General features: G+C 48.5%; 1 long non-coding RNA gene across 2 annotated transcripts in view; it reads right to left on the bottom strand.

Annotated features, from left to right (window-relative positions):
• The window catches only part of LOC129783920 (uncharacterized), a 29,022-nt gene extending 18,649 nt beyond the window's left edge, over window positions 1–10,373 (bottom strand). The window contains exons 1-2 of one of the 2 annotated variants that reach the window (XR_008746028.1): window positions 9,499–10,373; window positions 8,484–8,569 (exon numbers count right to left, since the gene is read on the bottom strand). This is a non-coding gene — a long non-coding RNA (uncharacterized LOC129783920). The remainder of the gene's footprint in view (window positions 1–8,483; window positions 8,570–9,498) is intronic. The other variant, XR_008746029.1, reaches the window with a different exon arrangement.
• Window positions 10,374–17,858: the final 7,485 nt, after the last annotated feature.

Raw genomic sequence — 17,858 nt, 5'->3', positions numbered from 1 at the left:
AGCCACACTCTCCATCCCTTCATACCCTGTCCAGAGACCTGTGTGTAGACACCAGAATAAGTCAAAGATGGGCAGCAAACTCTTACTCCCACAATTGGTGCCTTTTTCCATCTGCGTGCTCCATGGCGGCTGGACAGAGTGGGACAGGCTAGGTTGTTGGGGTTTTTTTAAAGCCATCCAGAGGTAGAGAGTGCACCACCTCTCCAGCTGAGCCATGTATGGTAGGAAGAGGCATCTCTGAATGAAAATGTCAGTTTGGTCTCATGCTTGCACCACTTCTTAAACTTCTGAGGGAAAAAGTAAAACGATTGACTCCCAGGTCTCTCACCAGTGGGTTGTGTGTGGTTCCTGAAGCATCGGCACAGCTCCCTCCTCAGTTGTTAGCAATTTCACAGCATCCTTTTGGATGTAGCGCAAAGGCAGTATGACTTCACCAGTCAATGTCATAAGGACTTGATCTCTTGGGCATCACTACACTCGTGTGCTGCCACCTAGGATGTACCAGCAGGGACATCAGCTGCCCACGTTGCCCTACGCCTCTTCGATGGGATGGCACAGCCCACTATGCCCCGACATCCCGGGGCTGTTACAGGCGCCACCACTGTCAGGCCAGCTGAGATGTGTCTACACATCTCTGCTCCCTAGGTAGTTATCTGCTAAAAAAGCTCATTTAGGCCACAGAATGAAAGCTGAGAGGAGACACGGTTGCTGTCTATAAATACATCAGGGGCAAGCACCAGGGAGGCAGTGGAGCTATTGAAGCTAAAAGACAATGATGGCACAGGAACAAACGGGTATGAAGAGGCCAGGAATAAATTAGGCGAGAAATTAGAGAGAAGACAACCCTCTGAGAAGCTCTTGCCTGTAACAGCCCTCCAATAAGGACTACGAGACACAAAGCGCTTTTCAGTCAGATGGATCTGACTAAATTAGTGAAGATGTGGGGTGGATGTGGGGTGGCTGTATGTCACTGCTGCCTGAAACACAAAGGGGCATAGATTACACCCAGGTGATCCTTCCTAGTCCCACATCCCACATTCTTATGAATGTGTAGGTACCATGCTAGACACATAGGCACATACAGAGAAATAACTATAAATGCTAATTTGACCTAAGATGCCCCAATGTCCCATCAAAGTGTCCATGTTTGGAAATGTAGCTAAGAGAAAAAAGCCCACTATAACTTTTTCTATGAGTTCGGCCATTTTTGTTACCTATTTTTTTGTGCTGGTGCCCACCAGCCTACCAGCAAGATGTGCTGGCAAGGAGCCATGGTCCCTGCTCCACAGGGCTAGCCCAGGTCTTCTCCAAAGTGCAGGTAAAATTGAAATTCAGTCCCTTGACAAGGAAGGGGCAGGACTAGACTGCTTATCCAATGGAAATAGGTAAGGAAATGGCCTGACCTCCCCAGGCAACCACATAGGGAAAACCAGTATGACTTATCCTAGTGGCTCTTGACAACAGGAAAGGTAACACATCCTGCCATCAGTGGTAACCACCACCACATCATTCCCCCAGCCCTCCATAGTCAAAGGTGCAAGTGAAACAAAGCCCTGACGTGGAACAGAGAGCTCCTTCTCCTTGCATCGGGAGTGGAAGCAAAGCCACAGCACAGCCCCAGCACAAAGCAGCACCAGGCACAACCATGGTGCTGGCAGCCCGTGCAGCCTTGCAGGCTGCTGCCCCAGTGCACCCCCAGCACAGATATTGCTAGCTAAAGGGATGCAGCCCCCCAAAACATCACTGCCCCACCCCGGGGTCTGATATTGCCTCTTGGCAGAAGCACACTAGCATCCACAGGGCTTTAAACAGGTTTATGATGTCCGTCCTGCACAGCTGGAGTCCCCCTCGATGCTGTGCCTGCTGCAGCACTCCCCAAGGAGCTTTTCCAGCCCACGTGCTGCAAAGCCAAGGGTGGGTGAGGAGGTGGGCAGGGACAGCTGCAGTTCGCTGCCTTGTTCCTGCATACAAACCGGGGATTTATGGCAGCTGAAAGGGGAGAGCCCAGCTTTTCCAAGGGGTTCTGAACACTTCCCACCAGTCCACAAAACCTACATAAGACTAAGATTTACTGGAGGAAAATTGTAGGCACTCCAAAAACATATTCTTTTTTTTTTTTTTCTCTTCTTCATGCCGTTAAGAAAGCTCTGGTTTAACAGCTGGCTATTTGCCAAAACCCAGCCCCCATTATAAGATCACACTTTCGAGAAGATTGCAGAAATAGGTTTGTGCTTAAAAGTGTATGATGCATAAACATATGATATACAGGTTCCCTGACATCCCTGAGATACCTAAACTATACCCAGGTTAAGTCGGGTACTGTAACTTGGATTTGTTCTGTAAACACTTCTAGGCTACGTTATTTTTTGTGTCTATTTTGCTCAAGCTGTATTATCCTACTCATCCCAAATGAGAGCAAATAAACCTTTACTACCACACCCCATATGATATGTTCCCTACATACTTCATATTTAACAGGCAAAGATCACTAGGAATGTTTTAATCCGATTGTTTAAAAAAAGAGAAAGCAGAGTCGGGGCAGATGGGTAGGTGAAAGGTCTGATTTCTAAACTTGTAATTCATATATAGCTCTCAATTCCTCTGTACATTTAGGTTCAAGCCTGGGAATGTTATTACCAAGCATAGCATTTATTACATATATTTTTTCAATTAAAAAATCAATGGCTGTTCTCACAGACACAGCATCATCTTACATAAAACCCCACAAGCCCTTCTTCTGGCCCACTGTCTTCAAGTATTTTTAAGATCTTTCTGACCATTGGAGACTCTAAAAATGTGAGCAATTATGTCAGGTTTAAGAGATGCTGGAAGGGGACCCTCAGGAGAGAAGCTGTTTCGTGTAACTCTCCTGATTCCCCGAGAACCACAAAAAGCTCCATCACATCTACCAATGCATCTAGAGGAAAAGATGCATTTTAATCCACTTTAAAAACAGAGAAATGCACTCTTGCGGCTGTGCAATGATCAACCATCCAATAGCCCATGTATTACAAGCTTAATATTTACTCCAAAAACACTTTGACCTCACGTGCACTTGGTTTGCAGACTTCAGGAACGTGCCCCCACTCCTCCCAAGCAAGGTGAAGGCAGGGGACACTGGAAAGTCCTCTCCATCTTATGTTGCCCAAAGACATTCTCCCCCTCGCTGCACACCCTGAAGGAGCAGAGCACGAGCCGAGGAGCTAACCCCACACTTGTGAATTGAGACCATCTTCCCATTCCAGCGCACAGCTCTTGCATATTTTTGTTTCGAAATGAAACAGTGTTAAGGAGGCCTTTGGGAAATGAAACAAAAATGGCGTTTTATTTCTTTTTTTTTTTTCCTATCCATCACTTCTCCTCAAGACCTCAAGTCCCAGGACATCCTGCTTGACACAATCCAGAGCTGGGCCCTTCAGGCTCTAAATGAAGTCACAGCTTCAGGATTTCCAGGCAGAAAGTTCACTGGAAGGGCCATGGGAGGGGTTTTGTCCTTCCTAAGGAGGATGACAAGTTGCAAGAGAAACCTGGATGCTGGTTGCAAAGGTAGGAACTCAACTGTTTGAGGAGCAGGACAAACCCATGAATAGTTTTTTTTCTTGTGCCCGTACAGATGGTGTTTTAACAAGGTATAACTTCATTTGAGAGTGTTCACAGAAGCTTATAATAGTGACAAGAATAAATGAGCTATGCCAATTCACTCCATGGACAGTAGGTGGGGAATCTGTGAAACCTATGAATTCCCTGCAGCCCCCTCCTTTCTCTGTACTCATCTGAAACACTCATTTTTCAGTTCCCTGTTATAACACAGGAACAGCCTCCCCTTACTCACCAGGGAGTCACAAGGACATGGGATGCTTAAGTATTCTTGCATGGGAACATCTCCTATGTACCCAAAAAACATCCCCCCACCTCCACACCCTCCCATAAAACAAAATGAGCCCCAGTTCTGCCTAAGTAGCAGCCTCATGAAGGAGGAAGGGAGGTGATCCCTTCATGCTTTTTGTACCCCATAAATAAAGGAGCATAGGAGGGGCACACACTGCATCTAACTGTGCTTCTATTTCTGGAGATACTTCTCTTTATGATTACATGTCACTTCACTGTCACTGTGCAGGGACCTCAGTAGATGTATCGGCTGTGCCTTCAAGCATAACTCTTTGGGAGCTACATGAAGGCTCACAGATCCCTCAATTTCAACCTCAATTTCCATGCTTTGCTTATGTTTCAGATGCAGTAAGAAAAAGTGATCCACCTTGAAATCCAGTGACAGCAGGTTAGCCCACTCTCCCCTAACACTCCAAGCAGTCAGGAACATTCAATCTGGAAATCATCATCGCCTTATGAAAGTGGCCACTTATTTTGAGGACCCAATAAAGTCAGTTTGCTTCATACATGATGCTTGGCACAGCTTTCCTCCCAGCTTTCCCATATGAAATTTTAGGCTTAACACCTTTTTTTCTGCAAAATTTTCTTTTGAGTGTTCAACTGTTTCCTGTTAAAGTTTGTCCCATGGTGAGATATGAAAAGCACAGATTTTGGCTAAAAATTAGTTACCCAAGACAGAAAGTTTCTACAGATCTCATAAACTTCATAGCCCAAAGTGATTTTTAAGGCTACAACCCTAGGGCTTCTTTTGGGCCAGCCTTTGACTGAACCTGGAATTTGGTTGAGCATCGTTCAGTTCCCAGTGGAGACCATCACTTTGGGAGATATTTTACAGTTTGAGATTGATTTCAAGACGGTGGCTCTGGCAGAAGCACCTATTGTATTGCATGGACTGTTGAGACAAAGGTTGTTGCAGCAACGCAGCACTGACTGCCACCCACACAATGAACCAGTGTAAGAGGGGAGAAGGGATCCCTCTGTGGGCTCCTCAGTCTCTGGTCCTCAGCATCACAGGCTACTGGCTTCCCATGCTGTGCTCATATTGCTCCATTCCAGAGCACCGCAAGCTCATTTTTACAAACCTTTCACCATTTCCCTCTAAAACCCCCTCCTCTGCCCACTGAAAGGTGGCTTCCCCACCTCCCACGCTGGGATGCAGAGGGGTACCCACCCCAGCACAGCCACCTGGGGGCTGGCAGCCACTCAGGATGCCAGGGCTGTGGTTTCCAGCGCAACAAAAATAACATTAAGACTATCAACCTATTTCAGGACCGTTCCCTCATGCAGGGCTACCCAGCCAAACTATTCCAGGCTGCTACTGTACTTGCTGATGGATGCTGCCTGCGTGTGCCCAGCATACTGTACATTCCCTTGTAAGGGCTTGCCCCATTCCCTGCTATGCTCCGAGTTGTTATCTGGCCGTTTGCCCTACACCTGCTGATGGAAAGGTCCCCACAACACCCACTCTTGAAAACCCACTCCCACAGCTCTCCTGGAAGCTCCCTGGCAGGCTACAATGGCTTCAGATTGAAGGAGGCGCTCCCAGAGCAGAGCTGAGATGGTGCATCATGGTCCTGTGGGACAAGGTCACAGTTCTCTGGTCATGCAGCAACCCACGCAGAAGACATGTGCTTCTCATTAGGAAACTGTTTAAAAAAGCATTAAACCATTCCTGTTTCCTGGACCCTCTGCAGTCAGCTACGCGTCTTGGACTGGGGTGCTGGAGAAAGAAGCCAGGGGTAAGAGCTGGGTCCCACATGGGATCTCCAGCTCAGGTCTACACTGGAGATCCTAGAGTTGGAGCTTCACTCGGGGTTTATCATCACTGACATTAACAATTTATAACAGCAAACCCAAACAAGGTCCACAGAGGCGCTCCAAAGATCACTGAGGGACAGGATGGCAGCAGGCTGTGTTGGTGTAATGCCTCCTGAAATGGGATTCTGGGCCACTCCAAGGGCTGCCGGGATGAGTAATATTAATGAAGCAATCTTGGAAGAGAAATAGTTGAAAGCCAGTGGATATGGGGGTTTCTCAGAGTCGAAACATTTCAGATCTCAACCCAGAGTGCTAAGGACTGAGGGCTGGGTTCACCCTATCCAGCTGTATTTTGAATAAGATGTCTCACTGCTCTGTGATTTCTCTGCAGCCTGTGAAGACAATTCAAACTCCATGTCTAAAGCAACTCATCTCTCTCTATTGACTCCAGAGGGAACTTAGACCAGATGCCATTTCAAAATTACCTTTGTCCAATGGTCCTTCAAAGGACCTGAGTTAGTGGGGCAACCTAACCTGAAACCTTCAGTTTACCACCAAAGCAAACAGAGGTCCTACACAAATGTCCCCATAAGACATTGAGCCTGATGTCTGCTTGCCCTGGCCTGTGGGAAACCCCTTGAGAGCAGGTAGGAGCACATGGCATCCATGGCCAACCAGCTGTTGGCCTTTTGGCTGGAATGGGTGGTCATACCTAAAACCACTGCCACGGAGGGGGTGACTTCTTGATTTTGAGAGCTCTCCACCAGCAGCTGAATTGAAAATATACAGAAAAGAGCAATTCCTTGATGGAGGTCAGCTTGCAAGTCATGAGATTGGCTCTGAACTTTCTTTGGGGAGTAGAGCAGCCCTCTCTGAAGTCACTCACTTAACCGCCATAATACAAATGTGGTTTTGTTTTCCCACCTACCTTTTTGCCCCACTGAAAACATAGTGCTCAAATAGTATTTCATCTGTCCTCCACTTCCTCACCATGTTCCCTTCAAAACCTGCCCTGAATACAAGCTACTCTCTCCCTCTTGAGCTTTTCAAGGGAACATCTCCAGTGGTATGCATCCACCAAAGATACTGGGCACTTAAGAGACACACAGCAAGAACTTTCAGTGCTTAATTCAGAATTCACATCCCTAAAATTCACACAGCTGCCCTTTACTCCTGGAAAAACCTGATATTTGTAGGGACTGTGGTTCCCACTAGCAAGGTGCTTACCTGCCTGTTAGTGGGCACTCCCTCTCTCTGTACCATTAGTTTTTTACTCCTGTTCTAAGGCTTTTCCTTACAAGAAAATGCTTAAATATGCAATTTAAAAATGAGCATGATTCTTACCATGTCAAGCTGAAGAGCAGCATGAGCAGAGAGAGGGGCACACCAGAAATGTCTAGTTTGCCTACCTACAGTCACAGTCCTTGCAAAAGACTCAAGACACGGTTTGGCATTGCTCATTTCTCACACCATGCACAAAGACAGTCACGGTGCTGTCAGATGCTTGGGTTTTGCTCTGGAAATGGATGCCTCATCAGTGCAGAGCACAGTGGCCATGACAGCTCATGTCACGGGAAGCACTGAAAACCTGCCAAGAGCAACAGGAGCAGATGGGGCCATGCACAGAGGCGATTACAGCAGGAGATGCTCCCTGCTGCTCAAGGAACCCACAGCCATCTTGCACTTGCATCTGAGGAGCTGACAACAGGACTGACCAGCACGAGATTTTGCATCTAAGGAGCATTATTTGCTGCAGAACCTCCTTCCCATTTGTGAGCCAAGGGGGTAAGGCCATCAGGATCATTGAGCTCTCAGAACCACCAGAAGCTCTGCAGCTTTTTGGCAGTAACATGTCCCTGCTGTCCTTGCAATACGGCTTTCAGACACACACAACCTTCAGCCGAAAGCACCACTTGATGCTGGGCACTTTCAAAAGTTCACCCAGCAATCCCGAGCCAGCTCACTGTCCCACTGCCCCACATTTAGATGAACCACTTTGCAAAATCTGGAAGCCATTCCCTTGACCCATCAGATAAGGCAGCCACAGGAGCCAATTTCTCAGCAACACTCCTGGCCTGCAGCTGAAGCAATTCTTGCAGTAGCCCAGCCTGATAAAACTGCTGCTAGATTCCTCCCTTTTTGGCTGAAGATTTAATTTGAGATCTAGTATCCCACTGTGCACTCCCCCAGACTTCCAAAACGTTCTTCTCTAAACAGCCTTCCCGTCTCGTGCTGCCAGGCTTCGCACATCTGGAGTCCAGACCTCACTGTCACTGACCCAGGACTCACCATAGCCCTCCTCCAGCTCAAAATTAAACACATACAGTCATCCTGATCTGAGCGCAACCTTCTGCCAGGTGGTGTCAGCATCCCACAGCGCCAGGTCCAACAGCTCACGTTCACTTTTAAAACAAAACAGCCCCAGCTGGAAGCACCCATACTGAATTTCTAGGAACCCCAGAAAACCTCCACCGTGTCCTTAGTAATCACTATGGCCTCCCCACCCACATCAGTCTGAGGATGAAATCAGGGAAAATCTATTACCAGGCTTCTTATTTCCCTCTCAAGCTGGAAAAAAACCCCTGAAATATCCTGTGGAAAGGAACTCTAATGTCACCCCCGCAGAAGCATTGACAGTCACTGATTAAGTCCCCAGTGGTGGGAATCCTTGGCAGGCACTGGTGGGTATAAATTCTGTCCCCCACTATGTAAGCTCACACACCATTTGGAGTCATGGAGCAGTTAGGATCAGGCCACAGAGGCCAGGCTGTCCCCAGCTCTGAAGGAACTGCAAGAACCACCCTCTCCTCTGCTTTATTTTTTATAACGTTACCCACCTCCATACCTGCCTTGTGCGGGGTGTCTTCTGCCTGCACGTCACCCTGCCCAGAGCCATCACATAGACCTCTTGCAGCTGTACACCCTTATGATGGCACAGGACCCCAGGAAGGTAGGGGAAAAAAAGAAAAAAAAAAAGAAAGAAAAAAAAAAAAGATCCACATTACATAGCTGCTTTGCTCTGACATAAAAACCTTCCCCTGCTCCATATTCTACTGTGTGACCAGTCTTGAATTTGTCTGCAGTTTCTGGTGACTTTCTGGATGTCACTGGAAATATTCAGGAGAGTAAACTCCTGGCAAATAAAACCTCCTTTTGGCTCATAAAGATGAACCTCTCTGATTATGGAGCTTGTCCTCATCCAGACATCCAGCTTAGCCAAGCAAAGATACTCTCCAGGTGCAGTTTCCCCTGCTCCTGATTGAGAACATCCTCATCTTCTCCACCTTCTGCTCTGAATCATCAGGTATAAATTAGCAGTAATGTCACCACAAGGGAGAGTCTGGAGGAAACATAGACTGGACAGATGTTCTGCTTTCAGAACACAGCAAGCAATATATATGAAAGAGCAGCAGGCACTGCGAGAAAAGTGAGACTGCAATTCAGCAACCCTTGGAAGAAAGGGTCAGGTCCAGCTGCTGTCAGCTTGATGCTATCAAGCAAAAGGGAGAAGCACAGGGAGATCCGAATCTCTCCTTCAAAAACTCCTTCCTCTATCATCATCTAACCTGACCCTTGCTGTATTAAAAACATAATCATTTTTCCTCAATACTTGAATGCTAAGGTCCCATCCATCACTTGACACTGTGACGGGTGGCAGGACCATGTTCTGTGCATGTGTCTCTCCCCTTTGGCAAGCACCTAGAGTACCTCGGTGCCTCTGATGTTGACAAGATGGGCTTTAACTTTGGAGAGCTCTTGGATACCAGAATGACAGCGCTGAAGAATGAGATCTGCTGCTGCTGGAATGGGCGCTTGTTCGACACTGACTCAGAAGAGGAAAATGCCACTTACCGAACCTCCAATACTTGTTTCTCAACAACCCGAAGCTCTTGGAGGACTCCCATCTAAATACTAGCCAGGCGAGTTGCTGTGTGGCTTCTGGGACGTCACAAGGATAGGCACAGTATGAGAAGGACACTGCGCTATTTGGGGCAAACCAGGAGACAGTTGATTTACAGAAAGACCCTCCTGGATTTTTAACGGGCTAATATTGAATGTTTTATTTCAGCTGTCCTGCTTCAAGTTTCACCAGTTGGTGAGTCGGTGCATAAAACACACAGGTTTTGTTTGTGTGCATTGGTGTACGGGTGTGATGCTCTGAGCCAGGGTGTCTGTGACCAGCAGGGAAGTGGAGGAGGAGGTGGCTAGTCAAAGAAAAAAGATATTATTAGCTTTATGCAGATTTTAGGGTGGGAGTTTTCTCCTGGCATCACCTCCCACGGTCTCCATCTGCAATAAGCTCTCATTGTACTTGTTCAGGCAAAAAATCTATGGTCAGAATATGGGATTTCATCTGAGTTCCCCCCCCCCAGCCCATCTTGAAACACTCCCTCAAAATAAATTACGCCAAAGAGAAATCCTCCCTAAGAACCGTGCAAGAACTAGCGTACTGCAGGGACCTCTTTAACCCACCCCCATCCTACCAAAGACCTGCACTGAGCTCAGGTTTTATGGGCCAGAGCTGCAGGCACTGTCATCAGCTGGGGAAACAGGACACGGAGCCTTGATCCTGCCAGCTTCTGAGCAGCCTGGCCTCATCCAGCAGAGCAGTTAAGTATGCGGCTTATGCGGCAGCTTTACTGGCTCGAGATCCCTGCCTGAAGGGCCCTGGAGAAGAGCAAAACACCACTTGGCCTACGTTGTGCGTCCGTCCGTCCGTCCGTCTGTCTGTCACTGCCCTCTGCCGGGGAGCGCGCGGCTCCGGGACCTGGCGTGGCCGCGCAGGGCCGCGGCGGGGTGCGCGTCAGGCAGGGCCGGGCATGGCGGGGGGGCTGCGGCCCTGCGCCCGCCTGCCCGCGCGCTCCCTCCCACACCGCGCAGCGGCGAAACCCAAACCGGAGCAACTGAGTGATGCTGCCGTGCTGATGCGGCCAAGCGTGAGAGCCCGCCTAGCCATCGCAGGCACCTATGACATCCGCCAATTATAAACACACTGACCGGTGTAAATTTAATATTAACTTGCCTTGAACCACAGTATAAGCTTACTAAAATAGTGCAGCTAGCAAGAGCGTGCAAGTGCTTTCTGACACCGATGGCACGGTCAGACACAATTTTGCGTAGGTATGTCAGCACTGTGATCACCAAAAAGGCAGACAGAGGTGGTGCAGGCACACTTAGGAGGCATCCCGGTAGCAAAAGTTGCCAGAGGGAGGCCAGGATAAACAAAAGGGGCTGCAAAAAAGCAGAGCATCCCCCCAGTACACAAGGAGGATGGCTGGCAAGACAAAGAAAGCAAGGTAAGCAGGATCTGCAATGGAGGAACACACCCTACCACCACCCCTCCCCTTTTGGGGACTGGGCAATAGCACAACATCAGGCATAAATGAGGGGAGACGGAGGGGGGAAAAAACCAACAAGCAGTTTGGTTCTGACTTGCTTTCTCGAGTCTGGTCACCTTGACCTGGGTGGCCAGGAGCCACCAAGACTGCAGCCACCAGCGCTCACTGCACAGCATTCATCAGTCGTGTGTTTTTACAGCTAATATATACAGGATTGCTAGAGGCTGAGTCTTGTATATGCGGTGATGCTGCTTAACACTGTGGCAGAACTGACAATCAGCAAGCAGCCCGTTGCAAATTTAGTAAGATTTAGTTCTACAGTTCAAAACTGGCCTGATGTGCCAATCTTCTAAATACCCCCGTCGCAGCCATCTCTAATTCTGCCACGGCTGGTTGGATGGATGTGTGGACGGATGGACAGACTGATTTGTACGCAACGCAGGGCTCTGCTAGAGAAGGACAGCAGGCTCAGTAGTGTCTCACTCCATGCCTGCTTGTTTATTACCAGACACCACCTCCCTTCTCCCCAGGGCAAAGCAACCACCCCAGGACCCAGGCAGAAGATGGCAGCTGAAAGCTGTACTCTCATCCATTGCTTGCATTGTCTGCAGACCCCTCCTGTCCCCTTCGGTGGCTTTATTTGTACCAGAAGCCGTGAGGAGCACAGCTAGTGTCAGGGGGCCAAAACTACAGGGTGGCCATCAGCGGTAGCTGTCACTTACCTGCCTTGAGAGACAGGGAACCACAAGCCCTGCACAAGTGCCTTATTCTGCTCCTTGTTCACGAGGGGTTAGGACCCTCATCCCCCTCTTTCTTAGCCCTGTAATAGAGGTTAGGGAGATGACAGCAAGAATTGCCTTCCAAATGACGTGAGAAGATACTCCACATGATCCCAACATCCAGCCTGTGCCGGCTTCTCCTTCACTCTGAGTTGGGACAAGCATGACATTTGTCAGGAGCATCTTGCTTATGGTCCTGCAGCTGGTCTACACACACTGCAAATGAGTATCCTCAGCACAGGAGGTATGGAGCAGAGCTATGCTTCCTCCAGCACACAGTGATGGGAAGGTACCAAAAGGCGTCAAGGAGGCAGGTATTTGGGCATCTCTCAAATGTGAGGGTCTCCTCCTAAGCTCTAAGCACTAGAGAACAGCTAAGGCCTGAAAGCACTGTTCGGATCTGCTCCAAAACTTGTTAGCATAATCCCTTACAGGTCTGGACTCGTGCTGTGATCTATACAAATATCCGACCTCCTGAATTGTGCTAAGTACCGGGATTCAGCAATACGCCACAGCAACGCATTCCAGAAAAGACTGCACTTTCCGTGAGAAAACCACATTCAGATACCCCTTGAATGAGGTGTGTGACATAAAAAAAAGTACAATACAATCACATAAAACAGTGGGAGATCCTTACTTTGGAGACTGCAGCAACAGTTAGCTCATCTCAGAGAGGAAATCCTTGCTTCTGAGGCCAGGTCCTCAGCCTGGATTTTTCCTGAGCTCTGCACTTCTCTAACCACATAGCCTCGGAAGCACTGTAATTGATAAAGAAGTGAAGCCCACCACATTTAGCTCCTCATCCCTCCTTTTCATCTGGAAGGAAGCTATTTCAGCACTGCGCTCCAGGATCTAAAGGCCACAGAGTTGGGCAGTGATCAATGGAAAGTCTATCCCAGGGTGTGAAGGAAAAGAAACGCATTCACACAGGGAAATCTGGCATCAGTAGAAGCAGCAAATGAGACAGAGAAAAAGGTTTCCTCTCTCTCGTGGAGGGGGAGGGGGGAAGCACAAGAGCTATCCCAGCAACTTTTATGGACTACAGTCTTGCAGCCAAACCTGGAATCTCCTGGCTGCTGTGAAGGGCTTTATGAGATTCCCCCAACATGCACACTGAAGTAGCCTGTTTCATACGCTCCACTTGTCCCTTTTGATTTATATCCCTCAAGCTGCCCCTGCTGGAAGAAAAACAGAGCCAATGGCAAGCAAGGTACTTCAAGAAGAGTGGGACTGCAGCAGGACTGCCTTTTTGGAAGGGCTTTGGAGGAGCAACAGCACAAGCTCTATAATCACAGCAGTGAGAGCACAAGAGAGCAGACGATCGGTTTGGCTATGGAGCAAATGCAATGTGCAAGAGAACAGGAGAGCACGGTCCTTCCATTCCCTTCCAGCCCAACCTCGTGACGAGGCTGGTTGTGTTTCCTGACCCCAACGCAATTCCCTGCTCGCTGCTAGCAAGGAAGCCATCAAATCCATCCATTCCTTCTAGTGAGGATGAAAGTCCTGCCTGCAAAGTCTCCCTCTTGTAATTTCAAGCATAATGAAAAGCACCATGGATCATGCTTCTGCATCCCGAAAGTCAGTCCTAAAATTGTACCTGCAAAAGCCGAAGTTAGAAGGTCTGTGAGCAGCAGGATTAAGCAAGCTTGGAGTCCCACCAAGTATCGCAGCCAGAGCTGGCTGGCTGAAACAGGGTGGGAAATGACCTACCTTTTCCCTCCCCTACCCAGGCACAGATTTTTACATTGTTTATGAACTTGTAATATCTTTAACAACTCTCTCCATATGTGAAGTTTGTTTAAAATTGGCCATGAGCTACTTGGGGGACCAACAGGCAGAGGTCACACTGCATAATCTTTATTTCTTCAGTAAACCTAAAGGAAAAAGAAAGTCAGTCTTGTCATCCAACATGCCCATACCAATGACTTGTTCAAGAACAAGTGAAAGCCAGATGCAGGCTACAGCAGAGACAACATGCTGAGTGGCGGCCATGTCCCCTTTTACCTGCCCTCCCTGCCTGAAGACACATCAGCAAAAAGCAAACTGCCCTCACATTGAAATTGGGACCCAACCTGAAGGGCTCACAGAGGTCACGCAAAAGCCAGATCTCTGTTAGTTTAAAACTTCTCCTAGTGCTCTCCAAAAGCAGTTGGCGGTATTCCGTGGTTGTCCTATGGGAATCCACTGCTGGACCTGCAGATCCTCCTGGAGCGACGTCCGTACGCATATGCTGGATGAGGAGCTTCAACACCCAGTTGCCTTCTTGTTTCTGTACAAAGAAGACACCTGCACGCCCTCTCTCTTTCCAGGAAGCTGGGAACACAAGGGATGGCTGCAGGCTTTGGGTGATACCCCGGGCTTAGGGTTTCAGCAAGGGTAACCGCATGACACGGACAGCACATTATACCTCCTCTGATGTTCCCGTTCCTCTCTTTCATGCAGCCCTGTGATGAGATGATGAATTGAGCATCATGCAGTTCCTGCCTAACAGCTAGTGCAGATGAGAAGTCAGAGCCAAAATAAAACCGCTCCAGGTGTTACTTGCTTCGTTCCTGCATTTTGCAGCAGCATTTCTAGGACCACTGGTTAAGAAATAATATGTTTTTGGCTTAAGCTTTGCATGGCAGCTTTACACCGGGAAACATCTCTGTCAAAGGATTGAAAGCTGCACAGGAATGTATTTTATTTGGAGCTCTGTGTGTTGATGATTGCCAGCTGCTGGGTCAAACATCAGGATCTCTTCACAGGTACATCAGGAAGCTGTTGTACTACCAGGTGTGATCATTTTATGGCAACTCTGTCTTTTGTGGACTGCAGAGAGAAATGACAGCAAAGCTCCGATCTGGGAAGCGCTGCTGGGAAGGAAAGCAGCGGTGTCCTCTGTCTGGCCCACATACGCTCAGGAATCAGGTTAGGGTGAAAAAGGGTGAGAAGTCCAAGCAATGTCAGCTGGAGCAAGGGCCCAAACGATGGCATTGCATTGCCATAACCCGCCACAGCTATCAGCAGCAAGCAAACCAGTCCAGAATGGGGGAGGAGACCTAGCTGTCACATGTGCCAGATCAGGGACAGGCTATATCCCATAATAAGAGTCACAAAAAGCTCACAAGACTAGCTAAGGGCAAGTGCGTACGCCAAGAACAAATAATACGGGGTCACGCTTGCAAGTGTATCCCAAAACAAGAACAGGAGTGGCATGCATACAATCCCTTTATAGTCAAGGATTGGGCTGAGGGTCAGAGATAAGCAGAGCCTGGGAAAAACGCTGGAGTTTTCCAGGCCAGTGGTTTAACCAGTTTGTTTTTCTTCTATTCTCTTTCTCTTTTCACTGATACAGTGATCAGAAAACTTGGAAACAGGAAAAGCAGAGGTCCTTCAAACAGAAGGAAGAGATTCTCCAGGGACATCAGCCGCGTCAGAAGTGGCTGCAGTCAGTCTGGGTGGGTGAGCTCGCACCCTGCTGTGGCAGCTCCCAGCCCAGCAAGTCCGTGCCCACAAAAACCCACCCCTCCCCTTGCTTTGGTGGCTCCATGTGCAATGATTTATATGTTGCATACGGTCCAAAACACATCTCCCCCATGTCACCCCACCTCATCTGTGCTGCACGTGGTAGCTCCTGCAGTTGCCAGCACTGTTGCAGGTGTGAGGAGCAGCTGAAGCAAAATGCCAGCTGAGAGTGCAATGAGCCACAGAGCAAAACCTCCCTAGACAGGCTGCAGGCGGGATTTAGCATGGAAGTGTTTTACAATGTCAGGGTCCATTGCATCCCTTGGCTCCAGCTGGCTTCCCCAGGTTTCACACGTTATTTTCACAGGAGGAGAGAGAAACTAAAGAGAAGAACAGAGTGCAAGTTGGTTTCCCGCAGTTTTTGAGCCGCCCGTTTATTTCTGCACAATGTGGAACCTCTGTTGTCCCCAGATCTCCTCTCCTAAGCTGACATTCACAATCACCACTCAAGAAGAGAGGTAAGTTCAAGCCCCGCTGCTCAAGCATAGCTGAAGACACATTTAAATAACTACCTCTGCAAGCTGATAAGGTGCTTTTTCCAGGATTGTAAATTTTAAATCAGTCCAAGAGATGCTCTAATTTTGGCCATGGTGGTGTTCAACACGCAGCTCCTTCTGAATCAAGGACTTGCAATTCTGCCCCCAGCATCAACTTTAGCTACAGGGGAAAGTCTGTCCCCAGTTTTATGGCTGGGCTTTGCTTTTTCATGACAAGTCCTATAAGGGGAACTAAAAATGCTTCAGGAGGAAGGGTGAGTAACCACAACCCCAGCATCAGTGTCTAATATCATGCACCAAGCCGAAAGGGCAGAAAGAGAAAGGCTGGAAAGAACACTCCCTTCCTCCCTCTGGGGCAGCTAAATCCATCCCCTGCCCACGGTGGGATCAGCTGCAGCTGAAACAGTCCTGGCTGGAGCTCATCCAATGCAGTCTTCAAACTTTCCAGCACTGGAAGACCTCCCAGCACAATCCATGCCAATGCTTCTCTAATCTCATGTTAGAAAAATCTTTGTGCTGAACCTAAACCTCCCAGGATGCTATTTGTGTCCGTTACATCTTGTCCTTTCCCCGGGATGATGCAGAGGGAAGAAGGGAATCACTCTGTCTGTCACTGACCCGTTGTATCATCTTCTCTGGACTAGTTGGGCTCTGTTTGCTCATGTATCCTGGCCAGCCATGTTTCTGAAGGTCTCGGGATTTTTGTTGCTCTCCAAGTCTCTCCAGTGGCATAGAGGACTAAGCCAGCCTGGACAGACCTCCATGCAGTAGTCCAACTCCCTGGGAAACGGAGCAACCCACAATGCATGTAGCAACGCTCCCTCTAGAGCTGGAGACTGTTCCCTTCCAAAAAACTCTATACAGCAAGATGTATAGGGTATATGCACATGTCATTCAGGCTAGCAGAAGTCCTGCTTTTCCTCCAATGTACAGTTTTCCTCAAATTTGTGCTCCACACTTCTGAAAGCAAAGAGCTGGGACTGAAAAGACCATCTTGGAGTCTCCCACGTTACCAAATACAGAAAGGTTTGATTGAACTCAGCGGGCGCAAACTCCCAATACTTTCATGCTGGCAGTAACGAATCCCTAACAAGCCAGAAGGTGTACCCACTAAAGTCATGTAACCGCTTGTTTTCTGCACAGCACCTTCGCTCCTACGGCGCTACACCTGTGTGGAGCTAGCACACATTGGAGTATTTTACTGCTCTGTAAAAGCTGGGTCCTCACAGACTTGGTGCAAAACCTGTGGAAGTCAATGAGCCTCTGCATTTTAGCAGGCTTTGGATGAGGTCCTAAATGACCTCTGTGGCAATTTCACAGCAGAGAACAGATTTCAAGTCTTCTCTTGAATGGCACTCACTGAGTACTCAACACAGAGGAGGCATCTGCAACAAATCAAGACTGACTCATCGCTACAAACTCATGGGCTCAGACTGTGCCCAGGGCTCAGTCCTTATCTCCTGTAGCATCAGCAGTCTGCTGAAATCATCTTACACAGAGATGCATTAGCAGTGAGATGAGCTGCAACATCAGCCACCATCAGGCAAGCTCTGGCTCGCCAATTACATCCTCCAAAGCAAGGAACAAACCTGAGCATGATTCCTGATGTCCCGGGTTAAAGCCAGGGCTGCCAAAGATTTTACATGCATCGCTGTTGTCCTGTTCTTTACGGCTACCCAGACTTTTCCGTGCAGATAAATCTCAGCTTTTCTCAAATCCAGAAGACTCCTGCTGCCTACAAACCTCTGGAAATCATGAGCAACAGCCTGTACGCTCGTGGAGGCTGGAGCAGGAGGCACCAGTAATCCTGCACATGCGGTCTCATATCCATAGATGTGAAGATTCATCGTAAAACCTCTGTCTTAAGTACCTTCTTCCACTTTCTCGTGCTGGAATGGAATAAAATACAGGAGAAATTCCTTCAAATGCTGCCAAACCCCAGTGCAATTTTGAATCCTAGAGGACAGATTTTCTGAGCAGCCCGTGGTTCTGTAGCCAGGGCTTCAGCTGGCAGTCAAAGGGATGAGATCCCTATTGAGGTCATTTTTGCAGGGCTCATGGGTGCAACCACTGAGCCAAGAGCCAGCTAC

This window comes from Falco peregrinus, chromosome 2, assembly GCF_023634155.1.
Source record: "Falco peregrinus isolate bFalPer1 chromosome 2, bFalPer1.pri, whole genome shotgun sequence".
In the NCBI taxonomy this organism is placed as follows: domain Eukaryota; kingdom Metazoa; phylum Chordata; class Aves; order Falconiformes; family Falconidae; genus Falco; species Falco peregrinus.
Note: the sequence above shows the minus strand (reverse complement) of the source record. Positions and strands in the feature narration are given on the sequence as shown.